Consider the following 20,445-nt stretch of genomic DNA (forward strand, 5'->3'; position numbering starts at 1 on the left):
TTTTCAGGAAGAGAAGCTTTTCCGGGAAATGAATGGAAAAGTTCACTGCTCCGTCTTAAGGAAAGCTGTTCTGACATATGTTTCCTGAACCTTTAGGGGGAGTTAGCAGGAAAATGCGATAGGAACAATCTTTCTGTTTCTGAAAAGGAGGTTATGGCTGAAGACCATGCTCACACATGTTGCATAATTTCTGGTTGGCTTTTCTTTCCTGTGGTTATATGCAAGACTGCTTTGGCTATGGGAAAAGTCTCTTGCTTCTTAAAATCCACTATGACATTAATGATGAATAGTAAAGACCACTGTGCTGCACTTTGCACGCTAATCAGTCTTTGCATTGCTTTATATCTTGTACCATATGTACACTGTGACTTGGCTGGGATGAAAAACTAACTGGCAACACTTACACTGATTGTTCTTATAATGATCAAACAGTAACACAGTTTGACAGAAATTTTATAAACTATCATGTCGTAAAACAAAACCAGCATAAACTAGCTTGAGCAAAGAAGGTGTGTTTTAAAAGAAAAAAGTTAATGAAAAGCACATGAAACTGCCCATCTGTGCAATTGTTATACTTTTGCAGTATATGAAGGCAAATAAATACTGTGAACCTTTTGTACAGTCAATTTGAAGGTATTAGAAGAAGCTTTTTTGAAAACGAAGAAGCAAGCTATAGCAAATGCTCTATAATTCACACCGTGAATCCACTGGTGGTAGTCAGGGAAGGATTTGTCAGGCAATATTTACATTACCCTTTCTCCTTTTGTGTCTCTGAGAACTGCCTCTTACACATCCTCAGCCTTTGCTTGTTTGGTTTACGTTTGGAATCTTATATGTCAACACATGTGAGTTACAACATGAAAAAAGAGTTTTACAAACTCAGGGGACCAGGCAGTGAGATACGTGTCACCATTTTGCACTTAAGACAGGGTGTCATATTGGAAATGTTTTATTTGTAAAACAAATACAGTGGTTTCCCAGCCTCATCCTTAATGAGTATTTATCCACATTACAAAACAATAGAAATCAACAGAACCAGACAGTCATAAAGGATTCAAGAAAGCCTATTTTAGCAAAATCAGAGTTGCTAGTTTAGGGTCTATGAAAGGGAACTAAGGAGAAAAGGAAACCAGGAGAGAGCACAAACTTTCTGGCAAACAAACCTGACTCACAAAAGTGACAGGAAGAACAAGTGGCTGTCAATAACTCAGGGTCCTGATAACCTGATAATCCAAAAGGAATCATGAAAAAGTATAAGCAAAGACAGCACAAGCTTATAGGAACAAAATCAGAGGTCTAACATAAGAAGTCAATTAATCAGGAAAACAAAAGGCATTAAGTAATGGTTCTATAAATATATTAGAAATTAATTAAAGGTAGTTAAAAGCAAGGGGAAAAAAAGGGCAGGTCTAATATTTATTGCAGATACTTATTGAAGGAGATAATATGGGTTACAGAGTAGGGTGATAAGACTTTTTTCTTGACTTTAGCCAAAAAGATTTTTGTGACTCTGTGGTTAATGCAGGAATATTAATGAGGAACAACAGGGGAAGAGCCAAAATGTCAGGTTAGAAAAAAGGTAATTCAGGTGTACTCCTTGAGGAAATTGAAAATTACCCATGAATGCTTACAGTGCACTCTGGATTATTAGTGGTTACCTTCTGGAACCCTCTGAGAATAGAAGGGATCCCGCATGCTATAGATGATGATAATATGATGCAATGTAGCTCCAACCTGTATTTTCTACCTACCTGCACCCCCCAAAAAAAGTAGTTCTGGAGGGAAACAGCAAATATGGTTTGTCTTCATTTCAGAAGCATTTGCAACAGTCCTGCAACATATTTTCAAAACCAGATTAGGGATAGGGTTTTGCTAAAGGCTTTCCTAGTCTCAGTGCAATTTAATCCTTCTGGTTGTAGCTTGGAGGATAACTTACAGAATATACTCATTAAAAGTGTATAAGACTCATAGCTAGGAGAAGAGAGTAAGTTTAAATATGAAAGTGGACTTGAGAACTGGAGAAATGTTTTGCAATCAACAGCATAAAATTCAATAGAGGGCTTCGTGTCCATTTGAAATAGAACAATTAAGAATTGACTTGGTCTGCAGAAAAAAAGCATTACTTTGGACAACTATGCATATAATTAAGCATTTGAACAAGCCATAATGAGAGACTGTAGGATTTCACCCACTGGAGATTTTTCAGAAGATAAGTATGTCTGAAGGATGACCTAGCTACACCTCACATTATTTCTGAGCTAAGGAAAGGACTGGATGAGTCCTTGACATTTCTGTGAATCCATGATAGTGAAAGATCATTTGGCACGTGCAAATTTTATGCTTATGGTTGCCAAATTATACATGCGGTTCGTGTTGTGTATGTGTTGTTTATTTTTCCTACTAATGTCTACGGCAAATGTAGATTGAGCTGTCATCTCTATGGCATTTTGACTGCACGGTCACAGGTGTGTTGGCCTGTAGGTAACCACATTATAAAGTAATAATACTTGTAAGTGCTGTGAGCAAAACAGGCAACTGTAGTTCATCACCGTGTCATAAATTACTGTGCCATGAAAGTCAAACAAAAGCTGCAGGAGGTCTCCTTTGAAAACTGAGATCATACTTACACTTTAAAATGAATAGAAAATTCATTCTCTGTTGCTTTCATGTGTCGTTTTTTGTTCTTGATAATGTGTCAAGTTGCCTTTTTAACTTAGGTAGGTCAGTGGCTGTACCTGATGATGTTAATTCACGCTTTCTGACTCGCATTTTCACTGAGGTCTGAAGTCCAAAATCTTGAGTGGATGTTGTGGGCCTGCCTTGGCATACTCTTACTGATTGTTTACATGCTTTATTTATAAACACAAGCAAAATGGATTCTCTTTCCATGCACAAGTCTTTTATTTGCATCTTTCCACTGGGCTTGGGCACTAATTTCTTGCTTATATTCATGTGGTGAAATCAATTCATTAATTTGAAACTTTTTCTCAAATAATTCCCTCTTTGTCCTCTCAAAACAGTTAAGGAACAATCAAATATTTGCCATCAGTGTCTTCTGATATTTTTTAAATTGATCTGAGTCCCTATTGATGTTTATTTCCTCTAGCATAATTGTTGAAGTTCCTATGTTATGCCATTTATTCTGGCTAAATGCATTGACTCGGGGGCTTCAGAATATAGTACTGTCGTGTAGAAAGCTAAGGGCGAGGTATAGTCTCAAAACTGTATATAAGCAGATCAAAGTAATCCTTAAATAGTTTTATCTGAGGTCTCTTGAGAGAGTAGGAAAAGGCACTGACGTTAGAGAAGGCAGAGTAGGAGGCAGAGATGCTGAAGGGATCACTGGAAGAAACTTATTTAAGCCAGCCTTCGAATCTGTGTGACTGAAGATCTGGAGTCATGAGAAAGAGGAGGTGAAAGGGAGAGGTGGGAGCAGGAAGGACAGCAAAGGATGAGGAGGCAGAGTTGTAGGACAAATACAGTCGTTATAAAATATGGTCAGTGTTTTGTTTAACTGGCATTCTTAGCCTTGAATATTATGATGTGGTTAACCAGTACTCCCCAGATCAGTCACTTGATATGCACATGCGTAATTTAAGAAATTGGAAAACCATTTTTCACATTATATGTTTTGAATGACAGTCTATAAACACAAACAAACTCAGTGCGGTGTTGTCAATACAGAAGGGATTTATGGGAACAGAAGTGATTCAAGGCAACGTGGACACAGATGGTAACAGGAAGGTCGTAACTAGTAAAAGTTGAAGGCTTGAGGGCTAGATAAAGAGAAAAGCAAAGGTACTTTGATTGCCATTATATGCATATATATCCTGCCAGTTTTATACTTTGTTAACTGAGATTTGCCTCAGTGCTGCACACCTTGAGTTTCTGTGCGGAATTTACAAATCGGAACGCTATGTGTTACTTTGTCACAGTCCTTGTAGCCCGTGGCAGCCTAAATGGTCATTGCAATCCTATATCAGTTTTGTGGCTTTTATTTGTTGCTGCAAGTATACAATAGATACAATAAAAAAAGATACATCGAAACAAAACAATACAAAAAAGCCCCGTTGAAATTCATGTGAACTTTGCGGGAGAAACACAAATTCAAGCTAAACCAAATGTTTCAGTTTGCTCTGCTTCAAATAAATAAAATAACCCAGTGGGACTACATCCCTGTAGCGAGACACAAACTTTACCTGCCAGTGATTTGAGGCAGATGTAGACTCAGCTGGCTTGGCTGCAGTATGATGTGAAAGAAACACAAGCTTTTCAGGGTTTTATAGCTGGAGTTTTGCTGAGTGCAGCTGCTCCCTCAGCATATTATTAACTCAAAAACATGTTCATTTAAAAAAAAAAAAAAAAAGAAGACGAAAAAGATTCCTGGCGCTTCTTTATCATGCAGGGGATCTCTTGGACTATTCTGAGGGGATGTATTTGAAAATTGCTGTGGAGGATGTGATGCACTAAGATTAGTACAAACAAAATGGAATGTCAAGAATAGCGGTGAGGGTAAAAAAGAAGACAAAATGGGAAATAGTGGAGTCGTATCCTTCTGGAGCTTTCCTTAATAGGCACCCAGGACCCTAGCAGGGACTTTCTTTCAGATCAATCACAAGAAACTTATATAGAAACCTCATCACCTGTCTTCTCCCTCTATTTTATTTCTGTGGGGGCTGTGTAGTTTCTAAAGAGATGAATAATATTATGATGGCAATAGTTTTGTAGAATCACAGGATAATTGAATTTAAGGCTGGAAAGTGCCTCCTGAGATCTCTGCTGCCACAGCGGGAGAATCAAGTATGCCTGCATCTCAACACATTTGTCTTAAGGGCTTCTAGTGATGGAGGGTCCGTGCTGTCCCTGGGCCTGCCAGATAACTTTATTAGCTTTCCCCCAGTGCATAACTTATCTTCGCTGTTGAAGTTTCAGCCCATAGCTTTATGTCTGTTTACTGTCATAACTCTAAATAGTTTAATAGCTGTTCTCTTTTCATTTTACTTCATTGATTTGAACGCCACTGTCACCGTCATCCTGTCTTGTCTTAAGTAGCTTCAGTTTCAGCCTCTCCTTTCTCCCTCTCCCCCTCCCTTGTCTCCTCGTCCCCTTCCCCTCGATTCTTCACCCTTTCTCATTCTTGTCCCTCATTTTCAGACTCTAAACGCTGAACCTCTTTCCCAGTTTGGTGTTTCCAGGGCAAGCGTCCAGATGCCTCCTGGCACAGTCACAAGAAGGGCTCCTTCTTCAGTCTTTCGCAGGCAATATTGTAAAATACATCCCGATGAGATGCCTGCCTCTTTCCACAGAAAAAACCTTTGAACTACGTTCAGCTTGTGATCCATGGCACTCCTTAAAATTGCTTCTTAACAACTGCTGCTTAATCATTTTTCATTCTGGTTTTGTGTATGCAATTTTTCTGATTTAAGCTAAGTATTTTGCACCCGACTTTATCCGATCCTAAGCCACTTCTGTAATTGTCTAAGATCATACTGAATTTTTACCCTGTCCTACCAGGCTATCCGTTCCTCCCAATTTAATATTTTCTGAACACTTCATAAGATTTCTGGGATGGTGTGTCCTGATTTACTGGAAGTACAGGTTTCCTTCCACTGAGGTTATACTAAATGCATTACTAGAAACTGACTGTCATGGACTGGAAAATGTTTGGAGAATGCTATTTGAGGATGATTCTTGGGATTTAGCTCAAAAGTTTACTGTCTGGGATGAACAGGGACAAATTCTTATTGGAGGAAGGTGCCATAGTGCTAATACCGGTGGGCATGGTTTAGGAATTGGCTTTACCTCAAGAATCATAGGCCAGACTGCTTTGTTACAAAGTTTCCTTGGGGCAAGGGGACGTACATTTGTATTCTGTCTTAAGAGATCTGTGATGTGAAAACTTAAGTTTATATGCTACCTACTTGTTCTGTGTTTGTTTATTTAACACTGAATACAATAGTCTCTGGCCTTATTCCACCATAATACATAAGCATGTAGTGACGTGAGAGTTTGAAAAAGTGTGATCTTACTGAGTCAATCATTCTGCTGAGCAAACACTCTGAGCATTGCGGTACATTACAGCAAATCATAGCACATATTGCCTTTCAAGTTTGCATAAATTAAGATTTATATGTTGTCAGAGAGCAAACCTATTTTCTCTACTTCTTTCTCTACTTCTGCCATTTTTGTAAAAAACAGTCTTGCATACTTTAATAATTTAAAAAAAAAATTAAAAAGACTCTGGGACAGATCTTCTGATAGCCCTTCAGATGTCACTGTTTTAATGAAGACAATTGATTGACTGATGAGTTAAGTGAAGGGATCTTGGAGTAATGTGTGTGGCTTTTGCAGCATTTCCTGTGGTAGTTTTGTATACATCTGCTGGTGAACTGTATATGACTTGGAAAAAACAGTAGTCCCTGGAGTGCCCTTATGCTATGCCATGCACCAGTCAGGAAAGATGAGGGTTTGGGCTTCACTTTCTATTAATTTTTCTAAGCAAGCTTGTCTTCCTTTTGCCCTATCCATCACTTTTCTTCTATGGCAGTTCAGTGATGTATTTTTCTATTTTAAACCAGAAAATATCCTAAACATTAATACTAAGCTGTCTTTGATGTTTCTTGACAGCACTTGACTATTCTACCTATATATATGCTCATACATGTATATATTACTAGCGTACTGCATTAAAACCTATCAAATATTACACACATGTTATGTTGACACATTTTGCATAAGGTCCACATACAAGGGTGTTTTACTGAATACTTACGAGAAGGGATGGTGATAGTAACGTTAGAACAAATGTCATACTGCTTTGGGGATTTACAGGATACAATTCAGCTGATTTCTTTCAGTCTATAATAACCCACACCATTCCCTCACACGAGACACCTATTTAGTACTAGAAACCACACACCTAATTTCAAAACCAGCTTCATTGACTGTTTGATTTATTGATCCGTTAAGTGGGTTTTCAGACCTAACAAATAGCCCCAGATAATCATTTCACTCCCACTTTTCCTCTGGGACAGCAAGGGTCAGTTTCTGTTGTAAGCTCTTAACTTCAATTTAGAATTAGCTCAAAGTCATTAACACTCAATATAAATTCGGCAGCAAACTTGAAATGAGCTGGTAGTCCAGCTGGGCTTATACAAGACCTCCATCCTTAAAGCACAGGTAACTCCACCTCAGCTAACACTTTTTTTGTGTCAGAATTATCTAATGATATTGTTGCTGCTGTAACTTAAGAGATACACATATGAAGTTGAGACTACTGGTTGCTTTCAGGGCTCAAAAAAAATGAAAGTCCCATACTGTAGTTTTACAGGTATACTTTTCAGAGCAGTGTGTTGAAGTATTGGGGTCCACTGCAAATGGTGATCATGTCATACTTTGTAATATACCAGTAGTGCAGTTCTACTGAAATGCCCCCCGCTAAAAGTAAGACAAAATGGCATATATTGCTTACATATACAAATACCCAGTCTGCATGAATAAATCCGGTGTTTTGGCATAAACATAACTTGGTAGGCAGCTAGATGGTCAGGTACATATTGGATTTTATTTACTTTCTTACGTGCCCATACAAGCACCTGTCGTACTTATGCTTTGGAGGTGAATGATGAAATGGGAGCCGTACCTTTCATGCTATTAGGTTTGTTAGCATGCAAACCCATTAAATCAATGAATAAAGTGGCAGATCATCAGTAATTTACAATTCATTTTAGTGAACCAGACAAGGTTCTTGGCTTTTCCTGGTTAATAATCTGATTTTTTTCAGGTAACAGCATTCCCTTCCAGTTCTCTTTTTTTTTTTTTTTTCCTCTTGGCAAGTGATACATATTCATCTAATGTTGCTTCCTAGGTATTATGCTTACTTAATATAGTCCTATTTTTTGTGGAACACCCTCTTCTTATTGGTCATCAATGCTTGAAAATGCATTATTAAAACAAATATAATAAAGATGATTTAAATGTAAAAAAAATCAGATTAAAAAATCTATAGCTGGAACTAAGTTTCCCTAAAACCTGAGGGATCTAGCAGACCACTGTAATTTCAGGGAATGAAATTCTATTGTAAAACTATAGTAGCTGCCACCCAAAATACAGGAACTCCTCACAGCACACAGGAAAGGGTCACTCAAGGCAATTGGAAGCAATAATAATTCTCCCAGCCGCTATTTTTTGATTCTTTGTATGTCTGTGGGAGAGATGAGGAAAGATGAAAGAATCTGGTGTAGGAGCTGGTACGGGGATGGGAGACACAGCTTAGTCTAACATGGAGAGTGTGTCCCTGAGGAAACAGCTGGTAGGAGAGAGAATTTTGGCTAACAGAGGTTGGGAAAAGTGAGCAAGGAATCTGTCTTGTCATTTGATTTTCTTGTGCTCAGGAAGAGAGCACCTTAAAAATTTCTATAAATAAATAAGGCAGCATCAGAGAACACCTAGCTCTCTCACCACTTTCCCTTCATAATGGAAACAGCCTACAAAACTTACTTTTTTGCTCGTTGTTCAAGTGAAAAATGGGCAATGCTTTTCTTACCGTTTTGCATATAGTACATAGTACATTTGCTATACTTCACTTTTCCTGTAGTGTAAGGGATTGCTATCATAAACTAAGGATTGCTGTGAAAGTAAATCTTACGCCAGGCAGACATTTCCTGTTGAAAGATGAAACCTTACATTATAGCAGTGCTTTCACTGTTCTGACCTGAAAATAAGTTGCTCAGAGTGTAGCTTAACCTTTTCTGAGGGGAAGAGGGAAAGACAGCACATACTTTGTGCTACAAAGGCAAAAATCTTATATTTTTCTTTAAAACTTCCAAAGACTTACAGAAGTTTCCATATACCATTGGTGATGCCCAATGGCAACTTTTATTTTTTTGTAAAAATTCCCGTTTCCTTTGATTAAAGTCAGATTTTTCAGAATGCTGGCACCTGAAATAAAGTGCAGCACTAGTGAATGATTATTTGTTGTTCACCATCATAGTGTTACAAATTTTTTGAGGGTTTTGAAATTTATTCTTATGAATTTGAAAATGGCTTGGGGGAATTGGAATGGATGGGACTTAATTTTAAACTCCAAGCTGGTCTTGGGCTGCAGTTTGTATCAATTTAATTGCAAGATTTACCTATAGATGATATCTGCAGACTATTCATCAGATGTAATGAAATAAGAAAAAATAAGAATAATCTCATCTTTGATTGCTTTCTCTTTCCCTGCTAGTCAGTACAGAAGGCTCAATGTGAATATTTTATTTTATGGCAGTGCTCTTCTGTTTCATAGGAAAAGGAAAGCTATTTAAAAATAGGTATTTTTTCCAGGACAATGAAAAGATATGTTTCCTCTATATTGTCTGTTGATTTAGGGGTAATTCAAATACTTAAAAATTTAGCTGAAATCTTGTTTGGCTTCAATGTATGTGAGGATTCCTTAAGAGAATTGTCTGTGCTACGTATACTGGCATATTTGTACTGCCATTTTAATCTGCCTTATTTTGGCCTTCAGAGAAGAATTGTGATACCTCATGAAGGTTCCCAGTAACTTGCATTTTGTAGTCTAGGTAAGAAGCCAATCCGTGGGAATGCAAACCACCCAACTTAGCTTACATGGGACACCAGAAAAGGTTCTCTGGAAAGAAAATGATGCTGGGATGTTTGTGGGGTTTGTTTTTTTTTCAAGAAAGCCAACATTTTATGTGGAAAGAAGACACTGAGAGCTAATATTCTTTTATGTGAAACGCCTGTTTTTATGCATAAATAATGGGAAAAATATCATAAATGTTAGTCCTCAGAGGTAACTCTATGCAACTTCATAACCTGTTTTGGACAATGTAGGTTAGCTCTGAATTAAAAGAGAATGGTGGTAGGAGTGGGAATATAATGTCCAAACAATTTAATTCCACACTTTTTCAAAGTCCTACATGATAATGGGTCACAATGAAAAGGAAGATGAGATGTATCTTCAGAAGCGGTGGGTAGACTTCTTCAAAGGACCTCTGGTTTCACAGATACATCCCCATTCAGAAACTGTGCTAATTTTACAGGACATAACAAATATCTAGTGATTTAAAAACCAGCAATACATTTATATGTATATGTGACAGTCATGGGAACTGGTTAATTGGATAATCAGGGAGCATGCTCATAGATGAAAACGGTGTTTTCTTCCTGTAAACCTTTAGCAAATATGATAAAGTTTCCATACTGGCTGTCTGGTAAGAAAGAATATAAAAGAGAAATTGTTTCACTGGCTTAGATCCTACATATGGACAATTTCTTCGTAATCCTCCTTGAGAAACAACACTGGCCCAGACTATTTATTTCATCATAGACGAACCTGAAAGAAGTGCAGTCCAAAAAGGCATAGTCCTCTAAAGTCTGTTCTCTCACAATTTGAATGAGAGCACTGAGCTTTTATGAATCCTGAGAAGCATGACTGGGAGTAGAATAAAGTAAAATGTAATGAAGTTCTTTTTTGTGTATGGGAAAGTTTGCACAACAGAGAACATAACCCGAAAGATATCCTTAAAAAATGAATGGAATTTATGTATGGTTTGCAATATTCTGTACAAAGAAATCATATTGGGAAAAAGCCTGAGAGAATGCCTCTAAGTATTTTTGATTGAAGATACATTTTAGATTTGTTTAGCTTGAATTATACTAAGATCATTCTCAGATATTACGTCTTATTAAGATAACTGATTTTGAAATTTAATCACTGTGAAACTTGGAAGCAGAAAATATAGTAAGACTACATGATTGCAACTCTAAAAATGTATTTTAAGTTTTGTATATATAAATAGATTTCATAGCATCTCAGAAATGTGTCCTGCAAATGTTCAAGACACTGAGATTACTGTAATTTTAGGAACGTCACATCAGAAGGGTCCTTCAGCATTAATTAACGCAACTTGTCATAATTATGTGGATAAACACTTCAAAAACACTTTGTGAGAGTGGCAAAAATAGTCTTGCGCTCTATCACTGCTTATTGGACATGCCAAAATATTAGCATGACACTTGAACAGTCCTGCAGTCTGCTTGGTTAAATTGCTGATATATAAAAGAAATAACCTGAGGGGGATTTAATGGAATGACTAGTGTTCCCATGTGTTTATTTGATTTACTTTTAATAACTCAGCACATAAATCATTCAGACCCAGCTGCTCAGATTTAATATTGAGCAACAGTAGCAACTCTACAGTTTTTTCTTTTTTTTCACTTGAGCAAATGCTCCTGAACACATATTCTGAGTTTACATTACTTCCTCACTCAGTGATTCTTCAGCAATACTTTAAATTATAAATACAAATTAGACTACCTAGTGCTATTTACTCTGCATAGTCATGCTTTAAAATGTAATTGTATTCCAAAGGGTAACCTGGAACAAATATGAAAGATCTATATTTTTAAGCTTGTTTTAATTTTGGTTTATCTTTTATAAGTAAAAGGTGTGGTTTTTTACCTCCTATCAAAAAGGTCCATCTCCTTTCCCACTTCCCCTTCCCCTTTGTCTCTTTGCCATTTCCCTTCCCCTTCCTCCTTGTGTTTATCCCTGTAATTTTGTTTGTTTGGTTGGTGTGCTGGGTTGACCCTGGCTGGATGCCATGTGCCCACCAAAGCTGCTCTGTCACTCCCCTCCTCAGCTGGACAGGGGAGAGAAAATATAACAAAAGGCCCATGGGTCGAGGTAAGGACAGGGAGAGATCACTCACCAATTACTGTCACGGACAGAACAGACTCGACTTGGGGAAATTGGTTTAATTCATTACCAATCAAATCACAGTAGGATAATGAGAAATAAACCCCAATTCTTAAAACACCTTCCCCCCACCCCTCCCTTCCTGAGCTTAACTTTAATTCCTGATTTCTCCACCTCCTCACCCCCAGCAGTGCAGGGTGATGGGGAACGGGGGTTGAGGTCAGTTCATCACACGTTGTCTCTGCCGCTCCTTCCTCCTCAGGGACAGGACTCATCACACTCTTCCCCTGCTCCAGCGTGGGGTCCCTCCCACGGGAGACAGTCCTCCATGAACTTCTCCAACGTGAGTCCTTCCCATGGGCTGCAGTTCTTCACGAACTGCTCCAGCGTGGGCCCCTTCCACGGGCTGCAGTCCTTCAGGCACACACTGCTCCAGCGTGGGTCCCCTGCAGGGTCACAAGTCCTGCCAGCAAACCTGCTCCAGCGTGGGTCCCCTGCAGGGTTACAAGTCCTGCCAGCAAACCTGCTCCAGCGTGGGCTCCTCTCTCCATGGGTACGCAGGTCTTGCCAGGAGCCTGCTCCAGCATGGGCTTCCCACGGGGTCACAGCCTCCTTCGGGCATCCCCCGGCTCCGGCGTGGGGTCCTCCCCAGGCTGCAGGTGGAGATCTGCTCCCCCGTGGGCCTCCCTGGGCTGCAGGGGGACAGCCTGCCTCACCATGGGCTTCCCCACGGGCTGCAGGGGAATCTCTGCTCCGGCGCCTGGAGCATCTCCTCCCCTCCTTCTGCACTGACCTGGGGGTCTGCATAGGGGTTTCTCTCACATGTTCTCACTCCTCTTTTCAGCTGCAGTTGTGCAGTTTTTTCCCCCTTCTTAAATCTGTTACCCCAGAGGCCTTACCACCTTTGCTGATGGGCTCAGCCTTGGCCAGCTGTGGGTCCGTCTTGGAGCCGGCTGGCATTGGCTCTATCGGACATGGGGGAAGCTTCTAGCAGCTTCTCACAGAAGCCACCCCTGTAGCCCCCCTGCTACCACAACTTTGCCACACCAACCCACTACAGCTGGTTTGTATTATCTTCTCTCAGGAAAGGAGGGAAAGAGAGGACATTGCTTTTGTGTTTTGGTTTTGTGTTGGTTTTTTTTTTTTCCTAGGGTGATTCAGAGTAGCTTTTTTTCTGATCCTGTGTGAGTGTTGGGACTTTTTTTTTTACATGAGGAATCCATGTATTCTTCAGTTGTACCTTGATTATGCTTTGGAATTGCTACAATTGCTCTGTGATGAACTATCGGGAAAGATAGTTTCCAGACTGAGCTGAAAAAAAGAAAAATACTTTGTTTAAGTAGAGAAATTGCATATAGCTGGGTAGGAGAAACACAAAAAAATGGTGGATTCTACTTTTTTGTATAGAGCAGATCTATGGTTTAAATAGGAGGTCAGTCATTTTTACAGTTTATCAAAGAGTATCCACAATCAAACCTGGAATTTTGTGAAATTTTCTTGATGTCTTGCGACATATTTGTTAAAGAGAGACGCAGCATAAAGAAGCAATATGTGTGAAAATGGGACTCGGTCGTATGTGAAGATGTACAAATTAAACTTGCATCAGGTTTTCTAACATCCCAAAAGGTCACAGAGCAAGGCTGTTTCCTAAAAGCCTTCCTTGCCTCCTGAAAACTTTACTGTGCTTTGGAAAAATCCATTCAGTTTTACCATTAGGCACAAACCAGGAAAGAGCTTCTAGTCCCAGAGTCATGGAGCATTGACTCCTTGTGTCCGCACAGCTTTAGGTTTAAAATCCTCTATTCCACATTTGTCTTGAAGAGAACTGGCTGGGAGAGTCCTAAATGGAGCCAGAGAGTGAACTAAAAATTATGTGGGCAATCAGAAGTTTCAATACTCAAATGAGACTTCTGGTCCTCTTTTAAGCAGTAAAAGTAAAGATAATGATTTATTAAGCAGTAAAGGTCTGTGTTTGATTCCCAGGCAAAGATGCCAGAGGAGACTGGGATGAAAAAGTGCATTGCTGTGATGTGAAGCGGTCCGTCTGGCATGATGCACCATCCCAAGTGGCCAAGGAAAAGGTGGATCCCTCTAAATATATAGTTGACACCCTCTACAAAGTGAGACTAAAGTTTAACCTCCTCTGGGTGTGTACTATTTTTAGCTTAAATTCAATTAGTCCATCTGCTGGTTTTAGTAGGATTTTAAGAAAGAGCCTTTCTAAAGAAAAAGAAGTGCTGTTTTCTCTTTTATTGTGAGCATACATTCATCCAGTCTTCATTTTTTTTTATTTTAAACTAAAACTAATTACATACCTTTTCCATATATAAAAGAAACACATGCATTTTATTATATTTTCATATGGATGAGGCGTTCTTTCTTCACAATATACTAAGGGGTCAAAAAAGAGAGCAGTGGATGCTGGTTAGAGCTGCAGCCATCTTTATGAATCCCTATTTATTAATTTCCTCTCCTTCTTTTCTCCAGGGGACCTTGAAGGTGGCCAGGGTCATCGCAGCAGACTGAAAACTGATTTGAAGCCTCAGAGGAGGTAATAATACTTTCTCATTCCTCCCTTGTTTAATCTTGACAAACTAGCTGTAACTCTCTGCGGATTAGTAATATGCAATCTGGCATGGTAGGACAAACCAGGTTTACAGTGTATCCTTAAACTTCATTAAGGGTCTTTCATATGATTAGAAAGATTTTTGTTTGGATCTGAGCTGCAGTAAAATCTGGGTCATTGGGTTAATGGACAATAAGAAACAATTAATCTATAAATCCATTAAGTGATGAAAATGATGTGGAATAGATTTTTAAGTCTGTAAGGATTTTAGAGGCTGCTGTTTTCCCTTTTTGTCTCTTGTTAAGGTAGAATATACTTTGCTCGTTCCAGTTTAGGAGGCATTTTATCTCCCTAAATAACTAGCGATGCTTTCACTTGCCCATGTTATGTATTTTCTTCTTAGCTGACTGTGTAAATCCTTTAGCTGCGTGGTGAGTATTTGTGAGCATAAGCAGTAAACCTCCCTCTGAAAGCGAGCGACTGATTTTATGAGTGTTGAATGGGTAACCAAACCAGTAATGTTTCTCTTCCACTTCACAAGAGTGAACAGAGGTTTTGCATTCAAGACATTTTAATCATATCACTGTCATACTGTGCCCTTTATCTAGAACTAAATATCAGCCAAAGTTTACTTGAAAATGAGCCTAAGTTTTGCTCAAATAAGCTAATGAACCTTTGTGAACTTTCAAGACTGGGCTGAATTTCAACTTTGGAACAATACTTGAAGCCAGGTGAGTTTTACTGTAAATATTGCCAGCGTGGTTCCAGCAACAATCTGATCTTGTTTAACTAGTTTAACTAAATGCTTGTGTAACATTGAGGCCTGGATGACAGACTTTTTTTATTAAAAAATATTTGAAAAGTAAAAGCAGTAATAATAAGCTACTGTTGAAACCGTGTGCTAAATTTCTAAATATGCAGACTGAGATAGTGTTACATATAAATATTCTGTTTCTTCATCTATACATATTCACATATAGATACCAATAGGAAGCAAATGCCTTAAAAATGTAAAGGACTCCTCAAATTTAGTAGAATACTAACAATTATACTGAATACGCTCTCTGTATGTATATAGGTTTGTCAAATCTAAGACAAAATGAATGTTACTAGTTACACCTTCTCAATCAAGTACTGCTAATCTCACTGGCTATAAAACCCTTTGTAAAGGGTTTGAACTTAAGCATAGCTCCTTACAGAAAGGAAACAGAATAAATGGGGGAATTCAGTAAGCGAACTAGAGGTTCAAGAGACTAAATAGCACCTCGCAACCAATAGCAAATTGCATATTTCTGGTAAATAGACAAGAGCACAGAAATCTGCATCTGTCCATAAATCCCCCTTTGCCTCTTCCCCCCTACCCCAAAACCCAGTCCAAAACATTACTTGGTCTTATAAGCAGATGGAGCTAGCATAGAGATGCCTTCACACAGAAATGCAATTGCTTCAAGATGGACCACAGTGGTTGATAAAAATAAATAAAGAATAAATAATAGTATACGCTGTGCTCTTGACTGGCCTAAGACATAGGGATTTATAGAGAGATCACCCACCATTTTTCTGAAAAGTATTTGAAATCTGTTCCAAATAGTCAAAATGTAGTAAATACACATTAGCAATTCCCTAATTTAAGATCTGTGATTGTGTAGGCAAAAGACTAGATCAGTATACGTGCTGTGGGTGAATGTCACTCAGATAAGTACACTTACACTGGGGCAGAACTGGTGTGACTAAATGAAGAAATCGGCAGTTAGTGGAGTAAGGCAAACATCTACCTGGAGCTTTTACTGGGTGGTGGCATTGTAGTATTCCAAGGGTTAATGTTTTGTAAGCTTCTTTTAATTGGAAGTAAAGATTGTGTAAAAGTTTTCTTTTTATAGCATTAATCTGTAGATTAATGTTTCCTGTGTTTTAATGACATGTTCCCCAGCAACAGATGAGTGGTATAAAAATGTTTAATTAGAGTCAGTCATAGCCTGCTGGCAAGCAATGACCTTACCTTCAACTCAACGTACTGGTTAAAGAACTTGCAGTCTTTTTTGTTCTTTAACAGAAGTTTCAAGCCTAAAAGGCATAAAGTATATTTTTTTGCATATCCCACTGAATGTTGACCATAATAACAATACAGTAATACCTGTTTCTTTAAGCAATTTTCTTTATTTCCTGGTTGGAATTTACCGGGTGTGGGGGATGCGTGTGTGTGTGTGTGAAAAGGGAGACAGAGACACAGAGGGCTGAAAGTTCAGCAGATTTTCTTGAGTTTTCAACTGCAGCTTCTGTTTTGTTGCGTGTACCCAAAACAGAACATTAGCTAGTCTAGGCTGATTTTAATGTAACCACTACACTTAAGCAAGGCTTCCACTCACCACTAACTATTCCCTAAGGCATATATTAGTTCAGGCATGTATTCTATAAATTATACAGAGGGCCTGACACTATGTTTCAGTATATCATCTAGATGTGTATGTGCTTTAATCTATCTCTGTTGTACAATGGAAGTTAGGTTTTTTGCTCCCCTTACCTTGCGCTCTCCTGTTTCCTATGAAAGCTTTCTCTCGTGCTGCAGCACAGAAGGGAGGAAAATCTGTCTACCATTATATGTTGATACAATTAAATGCACGAGCTGGCTAGCATTTACATGGCTTGGCTGCAAGTCAGGAAGGTACCCATAAAAAAAAAATAAAAATAAAAAAAAAATCTGTGTATGTGTGCATTCATGAATGCGTATGTATAAAATATAATATAACTGGGACATGCCAATTATTTTTCTCCTGGTTTTAAAATGGATTCCACTCTCTTATCACTGCCAAAATAAAGCAAAATAAACCAAGTGCTTCTTTCAATACATCTTGCAGTCTTTATCAGCTCAATAAACATACATGGGGAAAACCAAAGAGAAACTATTGGTGTTCTTTAGCAGAGAGAGTGAAACAAAACCAGACATTCTGAGAGTTTATGAGAGCACGTAAAAAGATCATTTCCTGAAAAAGTCCCTAGCTATAACTGGAAGATCAAAATGTCCTGATTGGGAGATTGTGTTAGTCACAAAATATGATATACACGTTGCATTTTGGAACTATCATCTACTTAACACTTACTGTTGCTGGACTGGGAAAAAATAACACATATGTTGCTACCTTATTGAATCTAGTAATAATAACAAAAAGCATAGGGGAGATGGAGGGGAGAAGAAAGGAGATGCTGGAAGGAGCCAGCATTGTGCTGAGAGGACATGCTGCAGTGTGAGTGAAATTCCCTTCCAGTAAACTCTGGATCGACTTAGCCCCACTACCTATGAACTTCTGGCTCACTGACAGAAAAATAAGCCATGCAACGTTCTACTTACATAAAAAAAACCCAGCTCAGCCCCTGTCAGTACATACTGTTTTGCTCTACTGCCCGGATGCATCAGATGCTTTTATTTTCCTGTTACTAAACTTGGAAACGAGATCTGGTACAGCTCCCAGGTTATTTGCCAGGCCTGTCAGAACTATCTTGCAGATGCTCAAGATGCAGTTATGTATTTCAGAGTATATATGATTAACCCAGGTATAATACCATCTCCTCAGCACACATGGAAATACTAAGTGTATACTAATGAGTAGGACAGGTTGAAAATTATATATCAAAGCTGGTTGGTTTTCTTTTTTTAATGTAAAACTCTGCATTTCATGTTTTACTTGGAAATTCAATTATCTATGGAAAGAAACCCAAAGGTACCCCAAAGAAAAATCTGTCTGGAAGTGTGGATATGATGACTCGTGAAAACTACACTGGATATTGCATAGACCCCTATTCCCCTGAGGGCCAGGGCCCAGCCATCTCTCATGAAGCACCAGGTTCAACAAGAGAAGGGATTTTAAAGCATCAAAAGACAGGTTACTTGGTCAAGGACCCTAACCTAGAGGATAATAGAGTGCTGAGGCACCTGTACAACTGCAGTAATATTTTTTCAATTCAAAATTTTTTTCAACAAATTTCATGCTTCTGATTTTTAATGAAATCAAAAGTTTGACTAAGAAACGTGGATGGAAACATCTTTCTTTTATAGAAAAATTCTCAGAAAAAAAAAAAATTTCCTGACATAATAGTAACCAACAAAGCAGAACTTAATTTTTGTAACAGTTTTAACTGGAAATACTGTTATTTCTGCTCTGGTGCATAGGAATGTGATGGATTCATACTGTGAGGAAAAGAGAAACTAGAGGGAATATAGGAGCTGCCACACTAAATCAGACCCAAAGTCTGTCATCTACAGCTGCTGGTGTTTGGTGGTAGTCCACAAAGAAATGTGTAATACTAAGTAAGCAAAAGAATCATGAGCTACATCAAGTGTGATGCTGATAAAAGCCGAACGTTTTTAACATTAATTACGACTCTATATTTTTGATGTTTATGTATCTTGCATAACTTCTTATTTTCAGTTTTTATCTCCACAGCTTCCTGTGGCATTGATGTCTACAATTACATCTTGCTGGTGGAAATACTTTTTGTTTGGTTTTCCCTAATTTATTTATTTCAGTTACTGTCTCAAATTTATCATACTTGTATTGGTGCTGTTTGATATCATCCACCACTGTTTTGTGTGACAGATTCTCCGGGGCCCTGTCCATCTCGGATGCCATTTCCTAGATCTTTCTCTGCATCTCTTTGCAAGCAGGGTGATAAAATCTTCCCTTCTTTATGAAGAAGAGAGCGAGGGTGAGAGTGAGAGGGTAAGAAGAGAGTGCAACTTGGCCAGATGCACTCTATCCTCTCGGGACATAAAGGGCAACTTGTAAGACGGCCAGCACCAAAGGAAGCAGCGACTGGCTGGCAAAGGCTGTGGCAGTCTTCCTCAGCCAGCCCTGGTAAAAGCATCCTTGTCCCATCTTGTTCTGCCTTCAGGCTGGGTTTGGCTTCCCATTTTTACTTGGAAGACAGAAATGTGCTAAATCGCAGGAGCCTTGAAAGTTATTTTGTCGGAGATGCATGCATGCATACTGCTTTTTTGCTTGTAATTTTGAGACGACGGTAGAAGTGCTGATGTTTTATCCTTGTGTAATCTCAATCTTGCATTTAAGGAGGACCCCAGCATTAAGGAGCAGAACACAGGTTACAAAAGATTGGGTTTAATGTAAAAAACATCTTGAAAAATGTTCTTAGTGATCTATTGCTCACTCACAGTTACTCAAAGTGCAATTCTAAATAGCAGAGTATATCTTCTTTTCTTTACTTGCATTCAGTACTGTACGTTTTCACTTTCAAGCCTTGTTTCCATTAATTCAACTGAGATGCTCATTAATCTGGTATTCCTATTATCAGTATACTTTGAAAGAGACCAGATTTCCACCAGAAATCCTGACATATATGTAAATCTTCTCCCAGTTAGGAAAAGAAAAAAAGAAAAAAAAAAACAAACCCAAACGCTTTGGTGTCTATAGGTCAACCACACGTTCTATAAAACAAGGTTTTCTGTAGTTGAGACAAATGAAAAACATCTTCATTAATCCATGTAAAAGATAGTGGATTTTTTAACCAACATCCTTTTGAATGGTCTATGACTCAATGTCTTTCTTGAAATTTTAGCACTAAGGAAGACAGTATATCTCTGTGCTAACTAAGGAGTGGCTGCAGACTAGTTCAGAGATGATTTATCTTCATCACTGAAATGTCCACCTCTGCTTGCACCATAATACCTTCTGTGGGAGAAGGGTAGAAAAAGCTGCTTAATACTGGATCTTCTGCTCCTATATTATTTCAGAGTTGCTTCATTGTAGAAGGTACAGAATAAGAGTTAGGTTTGTGGGGCTCTGGGAAGATATTACAGATATGCCCTTCACTTCCCAGTTATCCTCCAGAGCCGTACTGCTCCCTCTCTGCCAGCCCCCGTGGGACCCCAATGTGGTGTTGGCATTGTCACAGAGCATCTGCGTATTTGCTCCCGAGCATAAGCTGCTCCCCAAGTCCTGGTGGTAGTGGCTTGGGTACTGGTACTGGGTTTGCTCCAGTTTACTGCCAGAGGTGCAGACACAGTCAGCAAAGATGGGTTTTGATGTGCTTCTTTGTGAGGAATTTTGTAAAAGCTTTGTAATGGTTTAAATATAGTAGGGATTTTTTTTTAAGCTGCATAACATGGGACTAAATTCAGTGCGGGGTCCTCACAGCTCTGTGTGGGAGATTGTTTTCCATG

At 38.7% G+C, this 20,445-nt stretch overlaps 1 long non-coding RNA gene across 1 annotated transcript in view; it reads left to right on the top strand.

Moving 5' to 3' along the window:
- The window catches only part of LOC138687535 (uncharacterized), a 46,274-nt gene that overhangs the window by 18,187 nt on the left and 7,642 nt on the right, over positions 1-20,445 (top strand). Inside the window, exons 6-7 of the long non-coding RNA XR_011326720.1 lie at positions 13,691-13,788; positions 14,195-19,123. This is a non-coding gene — a long non-coding RNA (uncharacterized lncRNA). The remainder of the gene's footprint in view (positions 1-13,690; positions 13,789-14,194; positions 19,124-20,445) is intronic.

Source organism: Haliaeetus albicilla, chromosome 1 (genome assembly GCF_947461875.1).
Source record: "Haliaeetus albicilla chromosome 1, bHalAlb1.1, whole genome shotgun sequence".
NCBI classification, from domain to species: domain Eukaryota; kingdom Metazoa; phylum Chordata; class Aves; order Accipitriformes; family Accipitridae; genus Haliaeetus; species Haliaeetus albicilla.